Here is an 18875-nt window from a genome sequence, read left to right as displayed (position 1 = left end):
TGATATTGCTAACAATGACAGGGCAATTTCTTCTCGACTTTCTGACTTCAACTCCCAACTAAACAAATCCACCACTGTTTTATAGCTTTCACCTCTCTAACTCTATCTCGTAAGCACTCATGTAGAGCTCTTTGAACTTTAAATCTTGGGTATTTTGCAACCTTTTGAAATTCTTACAGCTACACATTTAATTCCTCACAACTAAAAGTGACCTCTAAAATATTAATACAAACCATGAACGAGAAGATTGTAACAGAACACACAAGTTGCCAAGCCAGTAATTTTTTATTTTTGTTATTTGTTTCATGGGATGTGGGCATCGCTGGCAAGCATTTGTTGCCCATCCCTAATTGCCCTTGAGAAGGTGGTTGCGAGCTGCCTTCTTGAACCGCTGCAGTCCATGTGGTGCGGGTATACCCACAGTGCTGTTCGGGAAGGAGTTCCAGGATTTTGATCCAGTGACAGTGAAGGAATGGCGATATATTTCCAAGTAAGGATGGTGTGTGGCTTGCAGGGAAACTTGCAGATAGTCCTTGTCCTTCTAGGTGGAAGAGGTCATAGGAATATAGGAGCAGAAGTAGGCTATTCAGCCCATTGAGCCTGCTCCACTATTCAATTAGATCATGGATGATCATCTACCTCATTGCCACTTTCCCACACTATCCCCATATCCCTTAATGCCATTAGTGTTCAGATATCTATCGATTTCTGCATTGAACATGCTCAATGATTGAGTTTCCACAGTCCACTGGCATAGAAAATTCCTCTGAGTGAAGACATTCTTCCTCATCTCTGTCTTAAATGGTCAACCCCTTATTCTGAGACTATGTCCCCTGGTTCTAAACTCACCGGCCAGGGGAAATATCCTATCTACATCCACCCTGTCACACTCTGTAAGAATTTTGTAAGTTTCAATGAGATCGCCTCTCATTCTTCGAAACGCTAGAGAATACAGGCCTAGTTTATTCAATCTCTCTTCATAAGACAGCGATTAGTCTGGTGAACCCCCCTCTATGGCAAGAATTTCCTTCCTTAGATAAGGAGACCAAAACTGTACATAATACTCCAGGTGTGGTCTCACCAAGGCTCTAAATAATTGCAGCAAGACTTCTTTACTCCTGTATTCAAAACCCCTTGCAATGAAGGCCAACATTCCATTTGTCTTCCTAATTGCTTGTTGCACCTGCATGTTAGCTTTTAGTGATTCATGAACAAGGACATCCAGGTCCCTTTGGACATCAACACTTCCCAACCTCTCACCATTTAAGAAATATTCTGCATTTCTGTTTTCTCCACCAAAATAGATAGCCTCACACGTATTCACATTAAATTCCATCTGCCATATTCTTGCCCATTCATTTAGCCTGCCCAAGTCCCCCTGAAGCCTCCTTGTATCCTCTTCACAACTTACATTCCCACCTAGTTTTGTGTCATCAGCAAATTTGGAAATATTACACTTGGTCCCTGAATCCAAGTCATTTATATCAGTGTCCCCAGCACTGATCCATCTCAGAGGTTTCCTCTGTGTTGATGTGTCTAAAGTCTTTACACACAAATTAAACATGCAAGATGAGGAACAGGGTTGCTTCTTTTGGGTACAGCCAAATGCATTCCTCTTCAGATCTCGGGAATAGCCTCCTGTGTTATCCAATGTACACAATTGAGTGGGTGACAATAGCTGTGCATATGAACATTTTCACACTTTCTCCCTCCAAATGTTTGTAGATGTCAAGTTAATTGAAATTTTCAAGACTGAGATTGATAGATTTTTCTTAGTGTTACGACCCGGTGAGAAAGAGATCTAGGGTTCCTTTTCAGCCTTCACCTGGTCTTACTGTAACAGGGTTTATTTTTAAACAAACTGATTTTTTAGCTCCCCCTTGGTGAATCCTTGTTCTCCACTTTCCAATTATAAGGCAAAGAAACCAGCACAAACAGGCTTTCTTAGGTTTAAAGAAGAAGGATTAAAATTTATTAAACTTAAACTTAAGCTCTAATTCGGTTAACACCTACGGATACACAATGTACCCACACTAGCATGCATACGCGATACACACATGCAGATAGGAACAGAAAAAAGCTGAAGAAATAAAGTGGAAAAGTTTGAGGCAATATCTGAAGAGTATTTGTTATGGTTCTTCGAGCTCACTGTAGAGTCTTTGCTTGTAGGTAGATCTGTTGGGGCCTAATTTTCTTCTTAAACCTTGTTCGCTGTAGGAGACTTTTCTCTCTTGGGGTTCATGTGTCTTCAGTGGATTTTTGGAGTTCTGTGAGAAAGAGATGGGAGCAGACAGACAGTCAGGAGAGCCTGAGGTGAGCCAGTCAGGAGAGTTCTTCTCAGTCCCAGAGCATTCTGCTTTCTGCCAGTTCAAACGCTATCTCTACAATATAAAACTCCCCAAGTTGGCGAGCAGGGTAGTCACGTAACCAACTGGTATAACCACTTCTGGCTTTGTGGATTGTCCTTTCAAACACTGTCTGTTAATATGCAAAACTGTCTTTCCAGCCATGGGCTTGGCAACCCCTTGTTGCAGGCCTTCTCTTCTTCCCAGCAACAATTTGAAATTTAATATCCATGTGGCAAAATTAATGTGCCTCATTCTTGGCAGGTGGGATCCTGCCTGACATTAGCAAAAGGTAACATGGTATGTGGAGCAAAGGCAGGCAAATGGAGTTAAGGTACAGATTAGCCATGATCTAATAGAGTGTTGTGAGAAAGGGGTCTAGGGTTCCCTCTCAGCCTTCACCTGGTCTTACCGTAACAGGGTATTATTTTAAACACACTGTGTTTTTAGCTCCCCCTTGGTGAATCCTTGTTCACGGCTTTCCAATCATAAGGCAAAGAAACCAGCATAAACAGGTTTTCTTAGGTTTAAAGAAGAACGGTTGAAATTTATTGAACTTAAACTTGAACTTTAATTCGGTTGATGCCTACGGATACACGACAGGTCCACGTTAGCATGCGTGCATGATACACACTTGCAAACAGAGACAGAAAAGAGCAGAAGAAATAAAGTGGAAATGTTTGAGGCAATATCTGAAGAGTTTTTGTTATGGTTTTTCGAGCTCACTGTAGAGTCCTTGATTGCAGGTAGATCTTGCTTTTCGTTGGGGCCCAGAATTTTTCTTAAACCTTGTTCGCTGTAGGAGACTTTTCTCTTTTGAGGTTCCTGTGCCTTCAGTGGATTCAGAGCCTTGTGAGACAGAGAAGGGAAGAGACAGGAGACATCTTCTCAGTCCAGGAACAAACAGTCTTTCTGAGTTCAAACTCTCTGTGGCTAGTTCAAAAAACCCGGGAACAGCCAGTTAGTTATGTGACCAGCTGATCCAACCAGTCCTGGCCCCTGTGGATTGCACCACACCAGCAAGCCCTGGAATGTGCTTCCCCACCCCCTCACTGTCTGGTGATCAACATCCATTGTAGGTTGAATGTGTCAGCGAATGGTCCTTTGTCTACACAAGCACCATCGGTTAGCATTGTTCCGACCGACTGCTCCAGTCAAAGCCCCCAATCAAAATATATGATTCTGATTGTAGTGGGAGAAACGCATTGATAATTCAATCCCATCACTCCACAGATCGCCTAGCATATCATTTAAAACTTTCCAAATTAAAGAGAGACCCAGCCAAATTTTACCATCTATTAACCCCCGAATGAGGCGAAGCAAACCAGGTGTCTTTAAATCAGCAAATTAATTCTTTAATGAGAAGAACTAAATTCTTAAACACTATGAAGATATAAACAACATTTAAAATAGAAAAACTTAAAGTACTTGCAAATTTACAGTCCAATGTTGCTTGAAGTCCTCACAGAATGTTACTTTCCTTCTCCAGCGAATTTCAACAATCAATGACTTGCAAACACTTTCAACAGAATCAATCTGACTTTAGAGTTTTTGAGGGATAAAAGATTGTCACAGTCTAACTTCCCTCCCTTCAGTTTTATTTCTTTCACGCATTACAGGTATACATATTTCTAAAAAAAAAATGTTTAGACTACGGCAACAAGTTCCACCAGAACATTTCGGCTTTAAATTTTCAAAAGATTTTTCCAATTAACCCATTTCAAATTTACAAGCATAGTCTTCCAATTGTTTCATGTCTTCCTTCCAAGTGACCCTATTGTCCATTGCCTCAGCCAGGTGAACTGCACAGCTAGCAGCACAGACCACTATTGGGTTCACTATTCTCTGAGAAGTTTCTCGAGTACCCCTTAACCTATGTGGCATCACTTGACACTGGAAAACCCTGTCCGGTGTAACAGATGCTGATTTTTCTTACCCTGAGGTGTCAAAGGAATTTGACAGTATCCTTCCAACACATCTGTTTCTTTAAGACACATTGTGTGCCACTCTGTCCATACAGTCCTTTAAATGAGAATTTGGGTAGGAGTCTGCCTTCTTTACCACAGTGACTTTTCTAGAGTCTATGCAAGTTTGAGCCGTCCCACCAGGTTTAGTCATCAAGACCATCTGCGAATTCCAGCTGTCCTGACTAGGTTCAACTAAACTGTCCTTCAGCATGCATTGTACCTCTGCTTCCACTTGGGCCTGTCTGTCTGGATCTAAGCAACAAGGATGTCGTTTCAAAGGAATGGCTCCCGCTATACCTACATCATGTGTGGCTAAGGTTGTACATCCTGGCTTATCCCTAAAAACTTGTTGAATAATTATGAAAACCCTGGTTAGGACTTCACGCTGTTTTGCCTTTAAGTGTAAAAGCCTATTGTTTAATTTTCCTAGCCATTCTGCATTCACTGATTGGATAGTTGGAGGTTCAATCTGAGTATTTCCTAGGCCTACTTTTGCCTCATCCTCACTATCCTTTTCCGTCTCCTCAGTCCCGATTACTTGACATACCTGTACTGGCTTATCCTGCTCCCTGCAGTAATATGGTTTGAGCAAATTAATGTGACACAACCGGTTCTTCATCCGGTGATTGGGGTGTCAATCAAGTAATCTACCTTACCCATGCATTTGATCATTCTATATGGGCCACTGAACCGTGCTTTCACTGGTTCTCCCTGTGACGGTAACAACACTAATACCTCATCCCCTGGTTTTATGGTAGGTTGTGGTTTTCCACCGTTTGACAGGTGTGGCATGGCCTACAAAATTGTCTCACATCCTTTGTAAGACCTGGCCAGTAATAATGTTTGCTTATGTGTGATTTGGTCTTCTGAATTCCCCTATGTCCTGAAAAGGGAATGTCGTGTCCTAACCTTAATAATCCTTGTCGATATTTAGGTGGTACCACTATCTATTCAACAACTGTCCAGTCTTCATTGGCAGGTCTATGAGGCAGTCTCCATTTCCTCCTCAAAACCCCATTTGCCATATAATAGCCTTACGGAACTCCTTTCGCCTCAGCTTCTGACAGAGCCGTCTGAGCTCTTTGGTACATCTCTGGATCAGCTTGCTGTACTGAAATGATAGACAATCTGTTAAACATCTCATTTGGATTATCTAAATCCCCAAAATAAGGTTTCAGATGCCTGATTATCTATTTGTGGTGCCCCTTTTACCTCCGACAATGGATCCTGTTTAGCCATTGCTCGGGTAACTACACGCGCAGGAAATATTCTAAGAACTTGCTCCTGTAATTGCTCCTTTTCTTTAATTTCACATGGTTCCTCTGGAGAAACTGATATTTTTGATCTAGCCAAATCGTTTCCCAGGAGTAGATCAATTCCCTTTACTGGTAAACTGTGGACAACAGCTACAGTTACTATCACAGTTGTCAAGTCACTCTCTAGGCATACTTTATATAAAGGTAAGGATATACACTCCCCGCCAAATTCATTAACTAAAACTTTAGCATTCAAGGCGCTCTCTGGTGGAAACCTCATATCTTTCCCCAGCAAGAGTGTTTGGGTTGCTCCTGTATCCCTGAGTATAATGATAGGTTTTCCTGTCTCACTTACAGGATATGGAGTTACTCTCCCCTTTGACAAAAAATCATTATAACTCTCAGGTATTTTATTCTTAACCTCTACACTCCTCTTAGTTTTAGTATCTGATTTCACAGTCACAGCTGTCATTAAAGCTATAGCCTGATCTGCTATACTCTCAGAGTCTTTTCCTCTGCACTAACTTTGTGTACTCCAACCAGTTCCATGGGTCTACCTTGCAATTTCCAGCACTCTGAACGAAGGTGACCTATTTTGTTGCAATGATAACACTTTGGCTCGCGGACATCACTTCTACCCTCAGCACCTTCCTTTCTGACCTGAGGAGGTGATCCTGGGGCATTCCCAGCTGTTCCTTCTTGTTCCCGGCTACTTGCCTTCCTTTCACTCTCTCTCTTTCCATCCTTCTCGGGTTTATGGGGGTGACGGACAAAATAGATTGGCTTATTCACAAGCTCAAAATTATCAGCAATCTCTGCTGCTTGCCTTGCTTTCAAAACTTTCAGGTTATCTATATGATTTCTCACTACTGAAGGAATGGAGTTTTTAAACTCCTCTAAGGGATTTAATTCTCAAAGGTTCTCATACGTGTTTTCTATCTTTAATGTCCATATCCAACAGTTAAAATTCATTTGCTTCATCCTCTCAAATTCTAAATATGTCTGCCCAGTCAATCTCCGTAAGTTCCTTTTGACGGTAAGCTTCAGGGACTAACTCATACTCAGTGAGAATAGCCTTTTTTGCCACCTCATAATCTGCAGAAGCCTCTTCAGAAAGCATGGCATAAGCTTCATGAGCTCTGCCTATCAGCCTGCTCTGCATGAGCAATGTCCAGCTTTCTTTCGGCCATTTCATCTGTTCGGCTATTTTCTCAAAATATATGAAAAATGCCTCTACATCCCCTTCCTCAAACTTAGAAAGAACCTGTATAAATTTAAACAACTTCTCACTGAGTCCTGATCTAAATTCAGATTCTTCCTGACCCGAATTTTCCCTGGATTTAAGACTACCCCTTTGTCTTGGTTCCAGCTCTTTTAATTTAAATTCCCTCTCTTCTCTTTCACTCTGTCTCTGAAATGTTCTCTCTTTCTCCCTTTCCTCCAATTCAAGTTTTCTTATTGCTATTGCCGTTTCTTTTTCCCTTTCCTTTTATTCTTTTTCCAATTCAAGTTTTCTTAATTCTTTATCTGCCTCAAGTTTTTTCGTTTCTACCTCTTGCTGAAGCTCCAGTTTTTTCATTTCTAACTGAATCCTAGCCAATTCCACTGCATCAGTCTTGGTCCTACTCTCTTCATGTCTCTCATATTCCCTTTCTTGTTCCTCGTATTGCCCTTCATCTGTATTATCATCATCTTCTTCTACTAATTCCAGATGTTTGGCTATTATCTCAATTATCACTGCTTTTTTGGCACCTGATTTTAATTCCAACCCCAATTTTGCTGCCAATTCTTTTAATTTGTTCTTAGTTAAAGTTATCAAGTCGCTCAGGGAAACATTCTGCTTTCCCAAGAACTCTGCTACAACCACTAATGCCGTTACAATGGTATAGACTGTACCTTATTATACAAGAGACCTGGTTCTTTTAATTTCTTTGTAATTGCTGTCAGATTTAGATCCCAACAAGCAAGTTTCCAATTGATAAGATCCCAGACTCGAGAGCAATTAATATGATGCAAAATACAAGACCCCAATTTAAATATGTTATCCCAGAGACGAGTAAATACTATGACTCCAAATGCGAGCTCTCCAAATTTGTCTGTTTCTGAACCCAGACTCGAGCCACAGAATTCAATATGATTCAACTGCGAGCAAGCCCCCAATTAAGATATGGTTCAAATTCAGAAACCTGATTAATATGTTATTCAAATCTTGAGCGAGCCACCAATTAATATGTTATTCAAGTCATGGATGAACCCCCAATCAATATGTTATGACCGACTGCTCCAGTCAAAGCCCCCAATCAAAATATACGATTCTGATTGTGGTTGGAGAAACGCACTGATAATTCAATCCCATCGCTCCACAGATCGCCTAGCATATCATGTCAAACTTTCCAAATTAAAGAGAGACCCAGCCAAATTGTACCATCTATTAACCCCCAAATGAGGCTAACCAAACTCGGTGTCTTTAAATCAACAAATTAACTCTTTAATGAGAAGAACTAAATTCTTAAACACTATGAAGATATAAACAACAATTAAAATAGAAAAAATTAGTGTCCTTGAAAACTTACAGTCCAATGTTGCTTGAAGCCCTCACAGAATGTTGCTTTCCTTCTCCAGCGAATTTCAACAATTAATGACTTGCAAACACTTTCAACAGAATCAATCTGACTTCAGAGTTTTTGAGGGATAAAAGATTGTCACAGTCTAACTTCCCTCCCTTCAGTCTAAATTACCAGAGATCTCTGTTTTGGCTTGACTTTTTTTTAGAATTTTGAGAGATAATAATTAAACAGACTAAAATCCTATTCCTTCAGTTTAATTCCTTCAGTTTCAGTCGAGAACTCTGTTTCCAGGTGCTGTCATCACAGTTGTGTCCTTTGTATCTGTGTTAGAACAAACTGTCTTCAACTAAAAGCCAGTTCAAAACTGAATTGTAACAAATGTATCGCATGAGACTCACTCCCAGTGGTTGTATCTATGGTAACGAGAATGCACCCTTTGAATCGCAGTCTCTAAATAGCTGTTACTAAGGTGACAAAAATGCACCTTCCTATAACTCCTGAGGCTTGCTGGTTCTTAAAGCAATACTGATCCTCTGCAAGCCTCAAAGGCCAACCTCATATTCCAGAAAAAAAAACTACAGGTCCATGACAGTATGCAAATGTTTTTTTCCACCCACGGCTGATCTGTTCAACAAGTCATTTCCTTGCTCTAGCAACAGTTCAAAATCAATGTCCATATGACAAAACCAATGTGCCTCATTCTTGGCAGGTGGGGGCCTGCATGACTAGAGGAACAGACTCGAGGGACTGAATTGCCTACTCCTGTTCCTGGTTAGCAAAATTGCGGCTCATGGTACAAGAGGGCCAATGTCAGCTTGGATAAAAAATTGGCTTAAGGATAGAAAACAGCAAGTTGTGGTAAATGGTTGGTTTTTCAGAGTGGAGGATGGTAGACTGTGGTGTTCCCTAAGGTTCAGTGTTAGGACCACTGCTTTTTTGACATATGTACATATATAAAATATATATATATATATATATATATATATATATATTTCGAAATGACTTCGATATTGGAATACAAAGTAAAACTTCAACATTTAGCAATGATACCAAGCTTGGCGATGTGGTAGGCAGTGAGGATGATACCAATCAACTTCAACAGGTCCCAGATATACAGGTTTAGATAAGGTTGACAAAGGAAAGCTGTTCTCATGAGCTGATGGTACAAGGACTACAGGACACAGATTTAAGGTTTTGGGCAAGAAATGCAGGGGGTTGTGAGGAAGAACTTTTTTTACACAGTGGGTGGTAATGATTTGGAACTTGCTGCCTATGAGAGTGGTGGAAGTGGAGACAATGAATGATTTCAAAACCAAATTTTGTGGGCACTTGAGGGAAATAAAATTGTAGGGCTACGGGGATATATCAGCGGAATGGGACTGATTGGATTGCTCAACAGAGAACTGACATGGACTTAATGGGCCGAATGACTCTATGACAGTTCGTCAATGCTCCATGCTGACTCCACCCTACTTATGTCAACTTTATCCCATCCCGGAACCTCTGATTGTAACTCAGGACTATTGCCTCCTCTTTATTCCCATTTACTACCAAAATATATGTATCCTAATCTTGCTACAGAAACAAGTGAATGTAACTTTAGTTTTTTCTGTATCCATTCATGTCCACGTCTTAGGTGCCACACCGGACCTGAGGCCATGCCTTATAATTCCACTTTTTTCCCCTATGTTTTATTTATTTTCTCTTTTCCCCCATAAAGACCTATTCAAAGCATTCACCACTCCTCGACCGTCCTACTCGCCTGCCACTGTCCCAGGCTTGACTCCCTTTTGGTTAAGCTTACAGCTTCCTTCTATGCCTCTTGGCATCCTCCTAGTTCATCTTATGCCTTTTCCAAGCCATCTTCTCCATAAGACTCACTTTCTGCTCCCCTGACTCTATTCCCATTGAACAGCTGACCACCCAACTTTCCTTCCTGGCCCCCATGTTAGCTAATATTGTCAATGGTTGTCTCTCTTCAGATATTGTCCCTCTCTCCTTTATCATCATCCCTCTCCTCAAAAAGCATCTTGACCCCTCTATCCTTGCAAACTACTGCCCCATCTACAATCACCCTTTCCTCTCCAAAGTCCTTAAACATTCTCCTAAATTAATTCCCATCTTTTCCTGACCTCCATGTTTGAGTGTCTCCAATCTGATTTCCACTCTGCCACAGAAAGAAACGGCTCTTCTCAAAGTCACAAATGACATCCTATGTGACTGTGACCATGGTAAATGATCCTTCCTCAATCTTCCCGACCTGTCTGTAGCCTTTGTCATGGTTGACCACACTACCACACTATGCTCCTCCAATGCCACTTAATCAGCATCCAGCTGCATGAAACTGCATTTGCCTGATTCCATTCTTACCTACCCAGTTGTAGTCTGAGAATCATTTGCAATAACTTCTCATCCGACCTTTGCACTATTACTTCTGGTGTCCCTCAGAGACTAAACCAGAAGTGCAATTAATATATTGAATTCAATGTTAACTCAGGTACAGAAAGTCAAATAAAGTGAGGGAAAGTAAGATTGCATTAAGAAAGAGAGGGCAGATGGGGTGTCAGTTTAACATCTCATCCAGTAGGACCAGAAGTTCGGTCACAGGCTCAGCAGAGAACAGCAACACTGGGGGAAAGGCTGCAAACTGAACAAAGATACTTTTAAATTTAAGGAACGCAGCAACATATCAGACACATCAACTGATTCTTATGGTGAGTGCAGTGCAGAAGCTTAGTCTTGATGCCCAGAGAAGTCCAGGACTTTGGAAGCCAAAAGAGAAAAGATCCAGTGCTCACTGAGGAGAATAACGAGCAGGTGCAGTAGAGGATGGGGAATAGCAGTTTAAACTAGCAGTTAACTTATAGCTGGGCTAAAATATACCCATCATTAGAGACAGGAAAGGTTGACTCCCTGAGCTTCTCAGGGGCCTTACCCTGTTGCTGAAAGGAACTTTGTTACAGACAGGTGTGAAATGATAGGGATGGCACCTCCCTTCACCTCTCGACTGAACGAAGACAGCATGTGTAAAAAAAAAGTGTTTTAACTCCTGAGTGCTTTAATGGTCATGAACAGACAAATGACAGGTTTTCTCTTAAGTTTTTAAAAGAAAGATAAATGTTTATTGTTTAACACCCGAATATATGCAACTATACCCACTCTCACACTCATATAGATACACACACACAAGAAATGATTGAAATTATTAAAGTAGCATACATTTATGTCTTATGATTTCAAGAGTTGTCTGTTACACTTGCCTTTCCCCACGGCGAAGACTTAAAAAGATGCAGGCCTGTGATCCTTTTTTGTCCACTGAAGAAAAGCTCTCGAGGTTTAGCAAGACAGATTCGCTGTTGATTTATATTTGCAAATTTCTCTTGTTATAATGCAGTCAAGGTTCAATGGCGAAGGCCTGGTACAGTTCTTCAGGTGGAGAGTTCAAGGCCCAACTCGAGTCTCTGCCTACATGGGACTTAAAGCAGGTGATCTTAGACATGGTCTTTTCTCTTCATTGGCACAGATGTTTCTCTCTGTCTGCCCAGAATATGCATGATCAGAAACCTGGTTTCTGTCATGTGACCAGAGCATCTCCTTCCATTATCCTCATAAATAGTTTCTGATTGTTAGGCTACTGCCAGATGATGGAGTCCTGGTATCACTCGTGCATATATCATCTTGATATCATCTTGGCTTTTCACATCCATTTTCTGGATTTCAGGTTTGGAGTCAAAGGCTAGGATTTTACCCTTGGCGGACGGGAGCTGTCCAACAACTGAAAAGTCAGTGGCGAACCTGCTCCTGCCTGGCCTGGGGATCCGGCCTGCATTTTGCAGGTCCCTGGCCGTTAATTGTTCTGAGACAGAATTTGCACCTGCGTGAGGCAAGAATTCGCACCTCATAGAGCTGCCAGCCAGTCAGCGGGCCGGCAGCTCTCTGTCCCATCAGCGCCACCGGGAGCTGTGGCATCTGCTGGGACTGCAGACCAGCTTCGTGAGGAAGATGTCAGGGAACCCTGGAACGCAGGTAAGTTTTTGCTGCCTCGGCGGGGGTGAACAGTCGGGCCCCAGCGAGGCAAGGGTGGTCGATTGGGGGGACGGGGGGAGTGTTGGGTGTTGGGGGTGGTGGAGGCAGCGGGGGCAGTCCTCCATCGGGCACAGGTTCCTCGATCATGAGGGCCGCCCCAGGACGTCAGCGAACTGCCTGCATTTAACAAGCGGCTTTTCTCAGGCCTGGCCGCCCGACCAGCCACAGGTAAAATCCCCGTGGATGTGGGTGGAGGCCCTTAAGTGGCTGTTAAGTAGCCATTTAAGGGCCTTAATTGGCCTGGGGCGGGCAGGCCGTTTTTAGCCGCCGCCACTCTGCGTAAAGTGGCGGCGAAGGTGGGAGTGGGTCGAGAAGGGCCCCCCGAGCCCCCCGCTTCACTTCACGTGCCCCCCCCCCCAACCACCTTCCAGCTCTTTGGGGGGCATAAAATTCCAGCCAAAGAGTCTACGACTGTATTGTGAACACAATTTTTTTTTAAAGTGATTATCGACAACGCAGCCGGCAGCTGACGTCATCAGACTGCACCCACCTGCGCACATGCGCAGATTGGCTACTACTCTTTGCGCATGCGCTGTGTTCCGCATTGTCAGGACTGGCTGGCACATGCGCATTTACGTCATTGAGTAACACGTGCCCAGAGCGGGTGGGGGGGAAGTGGGGAGAGAGCGGGGGTGGGAGAAGCAGGGAGAGCGTAGCCGAAGACCTTGATGGTGGCGGCGGTGCGGTCTCCCCCTCCCCACACCCACCACCACCCACCCCACAGCCCGCCCGCCTACTCACTCGCCCCCCCCCCCGCACCTCCCCCAACCCCGCCCCCTCGCTCTCCCCGCCCGCCCGCTGCCCCCGCTCACTCCCTCCCACCGGCCCACCCGCTCGCTCCCTGGCCACCCGCTCACTGGCTTGCTCGCTCTCTCTGTCCTGCCATTGTGTTTGGCTATGTGTTTAAGTTGCCTTCGTGTGATTATTTGTGCAGCGCCATCTTTAGTCCTGGCAGCTGCTGACGTCGCCGACTGTGACGTTTTTGTGGCGCAGGCTGCATTTGTGCAAATGCTACTGAAGCGCCACCTAGGGGTAGTGTTGTCAGCAAATGCAGCCTTTTTTTTATTTGGAAAAATGTAGCCAATACCACAGAAAGGGTCATTTGCATTTTAATGACTTCTCAAAGATATGTCCAGTAGGGTCATTTGCGTTTTAATGACTTTGACAAGACTTGCCCAGACATGAAAATTAGCTCGGAGTTCTTACAGGAAAGAAATGGTCACCTGACCTCTCAACACCATTTTGTTTCACAGGACCGTGTCCATTTCGGGTTTATACTTCATATTTATGGTTCATAAGTTTGTATTGCATGAGCATGATATCACCCTGCAAAAGGGGAAAAAAATGACATGTCTTGATATTTCATTCTTTGACATCATAGAAGGAAAGAAAGAAAACACACATGTTAGCAAACACCTATATGCATTCATTGACATGCATTCCTCAGGGCCACTGTTACCAGGCCTTCCACATTGGGACATTATTATTTTTCCCAACAATATTCATAACTTTTAAGTTAAACGGCTGGAGGAGTTAAACTCCATCTGAACAGCCTGACATTGTTGATTTTAAATTTCTCCGGGAAAGTTAGTGGATTGTGGTCAGTGTGTATTAATATCTCCCTGTGTCCGCCACTGACATAGATCTCAAAGTGTTGAAGGGCTAACAGAAGTCCCAAAGCCTCCTTTTCAGCCGTGGAATATTTTCACTGATGTTGATTTAGCATTTTAGAAAAATAGCCAATTGATCTCTCGATATTTGAGTCATCTTCCTGGAGTAAGAACGTACCTACTCGCACATCACTTGCGACAATAGCTACCTTGAATGATTGGTTAAAGTTTGGGGCTGCTAACACGGGTTCATTTATTAGAATAGCTTTCAATTTCTCAAAAGTCAACTGACACAGTTCTGACCACACTATCTTGACATTTTTCTTTAATAAATGGGTCAATGGTGCAGCTAGGGCGCTGAAATTAGGGACGGGTTTTCTATAGAATCTGCACATTCCCCAGGAATTGCATTATCTCTCTTTTGGTCTTGTGAACGGGGAAATTCATCAGGGCTTGCACTTTTGCTGTCCTTGGCAACGCCCGACCTTGACCTACAACATGTCCCAAGTAGGTCACTTTGGCCTTACAGAACTTGCTTTTGGCTAAAAGTGCTGTTAGTGCTTTGTAGACATTTGAATAATACCCTTAAATGATTGAGGTGGTCTTCCCAGATGTCGCTATAGACCAGCAAGTCATCAATGTATACAACACAGTTGCTTAAGCCAGCCACCACTTGATTCATCAATCTTTGAAAGGTTGATGGGGCTTTCTTTAAACCGAATGGCATGACTTTGCATTGGAATAGGCCGTCTGGCGTTACAAGAGCTGAGATTTTCTAAGCTTGGGTCTTGCCAGTACCCTTTCAATAAACATATTTTACTGATGTAAGCAGAGTTGCCCACCTGGTCAATACAATCCTCAAAGTAAGAAATCGGGTACAAATTGGTTCAGGTCTCTTTATTAACTTTTCGATAGTCAATGCAGAGTCTCTTGGAACTGTCTGGCTTAGAAACTAATACAATAAACAAACTCCAGCTGTTTTGACTAGTCTTGATTATGTCATTGTCTAACATGTATTGAATTTCCTCTCAGACCTGAACCAATTTATCGGGGCTGAGCCAGTATGAGTTCAGTTTAATAGGTGGGGTCTCCCTTACATCCAGATCATGAATGGCCAAAGAAATCTGACCCAGTTTGTCCCTGCACGCTTCTGCAAACTCTCTTAGCAGTTTTGTTATGCCTTTCCCCTGCTCATCATTTAAATACTTGAGTACCATGTCTAGCCTCTCTAAGACTTCTGTGTCAGCTAGTTTCATAGTAGGGTGTACAATCTGGGAATTTTCCAGGTCCTCTTCTTTCCCATGCTCCTCCTCACTGTGGTTTTCATCCTCATCTGCTGTCAGTACCTGGCATGCATTCACCGGTGTGTCTTGTCCCTGATTATAATATCTCTTTAACATGTTTATTTGGCATAGCCATTGTTTCGTTCTCCGGCCGGGGGTGTTGATCAGGTAACTGACCTCACTGATCTTTTTGCCCATGTAGGACAGGCCATTAAACCTGGCTTTCAGGGATTCGCCCGGTAATGGCAACAGCACCAGGACCCGATCCCCTGGTTTGAATGTCCGGACCTCAGCATATCTGTTTACCTGCCTTTTCATGATCTGCTGGGAGGCTTTAAGGTGTTCCTTAGCCATAGCACATATTTTAGAGAGTCACCTGCTAAAGGCTGACACATAAATCAACAACAAGGTTTTCTCCCTTTGATCCAGAAATTTCTTGTTGATCAGCTTAAGGGGGCCTCTTACCTCAGGCGCGGAGATTAGTTTGAATAGACCGAAGCCTGTCATGTTGCTGGGTAAATCTCTAGTTTCTAACAGCAGAAAAGCTAACCCCTTGTCCAAATCATGGGGGCACTCACAGCATTGGCTCTGATCATGGTTTTCAGGGTTTGGTGAAACCATTCCAGAGACCCCTGCGACACTGGTGGCATGATGAGGATTTTAGTGATGCTAAGGCTATGCATAACCTCCTGGAACACACGGGACATAAAATTTGAACCTTGATCCAATTGGATCTCTTTGGGCAGTCTGTAGTGGATGAGACACTGGGTCAGCCCCTCAACTTCGGCTTTTGCTGTGATTTTCCTTCGGGGTATGGCCTCCAGGAATCAGGTAGCCAGGTCCATGACAGTTAAGAGGTATTGAAAACCTGTCCTAGTTGTAGGTAAGGATCGCACACAATCAACCAGAGCTCCGCGAAAGGGTCCTTCGAAAGCAGGTATGGGTTTTTTTAAATTTCCAAAATATACTTTATTCGTAAAAATCTGTAAAAAATACATTTCCAAACAGTTTCAAACAGCACCAAAAAATATAAACATTGCAAGGGAGATCAGTTTCCTTCATTACAATCATGAGTTGCCTCACAACCCTTCCATTTCACATTTGTCATGCCATATTCATTTTTACATTTTACAGCAGACAAAATTTTGCTGAAACAGTTCGAGGGGTTTCCCATGGATCCAGCCCCTCGGTTCAGCTTGGTGGGGGGATCTTACACTGTGGTCTTTCCCCATTGGGCCTTTGCTGCGGCTGCCCCAAGCTTTAGTGCATCCCTCAGCACGTAGTCCTGGACCTTGGAATGTGCCAGTCTGCAACACTCGGTCGTGGACAACTCTTTGCGTTGGAAGACCAACAAGTTTCGGGCAGACCAAAGGGCGTCTTTCACCGAATTGATAGTCCTCCAGCAGCAGTTGATGTTTGTCTCGGTGTCCGTCCCTGGAAACAGCCCGTAGAGCACAGACTCCTGTGTTATAGAGCTGCTTGGGATGAACCTCGACAAAAACCACTACATCTCTTCCCACACCTGCTTTGCAAAGACACATTCCAGGAGGAGGTGGGCGACCGTCTCTTCCACACCACAGCCACCGCGGGGGCATTGCGCGGAGGGGGCGAGACTTCGGGCGTGCAGGAAGGATCTGACGGGGAGGGCTTTTCTCACCACCAGCCAAGCTACATCTTGGTGCTTGTTTGAAAGTTCTGGTGATGAGGCATTCTGCCAAATGACTTTGACGGTCTGCTCGGGGAACCATCCGACAGGATCCACCGTCTCCTTTTCCCGTAGGGCCTTGAGGACATTCCGTGCAGACCACTGCCTGATGGATCGGTGGTCAAAGGTGTTTTCCCGCAGAAACTGCTCCACAAAGGATAGGTGGTACGGCACGGTCCAACTGCATGGAGCGTTCCGCGGCAATGTGACCAGGCAACACAAGGGACAGATAGAACCTCAGCACGTAGTGACACTTGGTGTTTGCGTACTGGAGGTCTACACACAGCTTGATGCAGCCGGTCCATTTTAGATCCCCAGATGAAGCGGAAAATGGCTCGGGTGACCGCCACAGTGCAGGAGTGGGGTCTGGGCCAGACCTGCAGCACGTACAGCAACAACGTGAGCGCCTCGCACCTGATGACCAGGTTCTTACCCACAATGGAGTGAGATCGCTGCTCCCACATGCTCAACTTTTGTCGTACCTTAGCTACTCGTTCCTCCCAGGTTTTGGTGCATGCCCGGCCCTTCGTAACCATATCCCCAACACCTTCCGGTAGTCTGACCTGATGGTGGAGGGGACAAAGGATCGGTCAGCCCAGTTCCCAAAGAACATGGCCTCGCTCTTGCCCTGGTTAACTTTGGCTCCCAAGGCCAGTTCGAACTGGTCCCAGTCTGCGCATGGACAGCGGATCCGAGCAGAAGACGGCGACGTCATCCATCTACAGGGAGGTTTTAATCTGAGTGCCTTCACTGCCTGGGATTGTCACCCCTCTTATGCTCGCATCCTTCCTAATAGACTCAGCAAAGGGTTCAATACAGCAAACAAACAAGACCCGGGAGAGAGGACAGCCCTGTCTGACTCCAGATTGGATCGGGAAACTTTCCGATTCCCACCCATTGATTGAGACTGCGCTACTGATGTTTGTGTAGAGCAGTTTGATCCAATTGCAGATTCCCTCCCCAAACCCCATTTTGGAAAGCACATCCATCATGTTGGTGTGCGATATCCTGTCAAAAGCCTTCTCCTGTTCCAGGCTGATGATGCAGGTGTCCACACTCCTGTCCCATACGTAGGCGGTCGTATCCCTGAGTAGCGTGAGACTATCGGAGATCTTCCTGCCAGGTACAGTACAGGTCTGATCAGGGTGGATCACCAACTCCAGAGCAGACTTGACTCGACTGGCTATGACTTTGGACAGAATCTTGTAGTCAACATTAAGCAGTGAGATGGGCCGCCAATTTCTGATTTCTGCCCTCTCCCCCTTCCGCTTGTAGATGAGGGTAATGATGCCTTTCCTCATGGATTCTGACATGCTGCCGGCCAGGAGCATACTCTCGTATACTTCCAGCAGGTCCGGGCCGACCCAGTCCCACAGGGCCGAGTACAACTCGACCGGTAATCCGTTGCTTCCGGGAGTTTTACTCGTCTCGAAGGACTCGACGGCCTTTGTCAGCTCGTCCAGAGTTAGCAGCTTGTCCAGTCTCTCCCTCCTGCCGTCATCTAAGACCTCTGTGATTGATGACAGGAATGACTGGGAGGCTCTGCTGTCTGTGGGCTTCGCGTCATACAGCCCAGCATAAAAGGATTTGCTGATCCTTAGTATGTCGGACTGCGAAGATGTCACTGAGCCATCCTCTTCCTTCAGGCTGCTGATAACAGAGCTCTCTCTGTGTACCTTTTGGAAGAAGTAATGCGAGCACGTCTCATCCTGCTCGATGGAGCGGACTCTGGACCGGAAGATGATCTTGGAGGCCTCTGTGGCAAAGAGCGAGGCCTGCTGGCTCTTCACCTCTTGACCTCGACCCCCATCGACTGCAGCCGGAGCAGATTTTGCTCAGCCCACAGACAGCAGAGCCTCCCAGTCATTCCTGTCATCAATCACAGAGGTCTTAGATGACGGCAGGAGGGAGAGACTGGACAAGCCGCTAACCCTGGATGAGCTGACAAAGGCCGTCGAGTCCTTCGAGACGAGTAAAACTCCCGGAAGCGACGGATTACCGGTCGAGTTGTATTCGGCCCTGTGGGACTGGGTCGGCCCGGACCTGCTGGAAGTAT

Source organism: Heterodontus francisci, chromosome 27 (assembly GCF_036365525.1).
Source record: "Heterodontus francisci isolate sHetFra1 chromosome 27, sHetFra1.hap1, whole genome shotgun sequence".
Classification (NCBI taxonomy): Eukaryota; Metazoa; Chordata; class Chondrichthyes; order Heterodontiformes; family Heterodontidae; genus Heterodontus; species Heterodontus francisci.
This window is presented reverse-complemented; position numbering follows the sequence as displayed.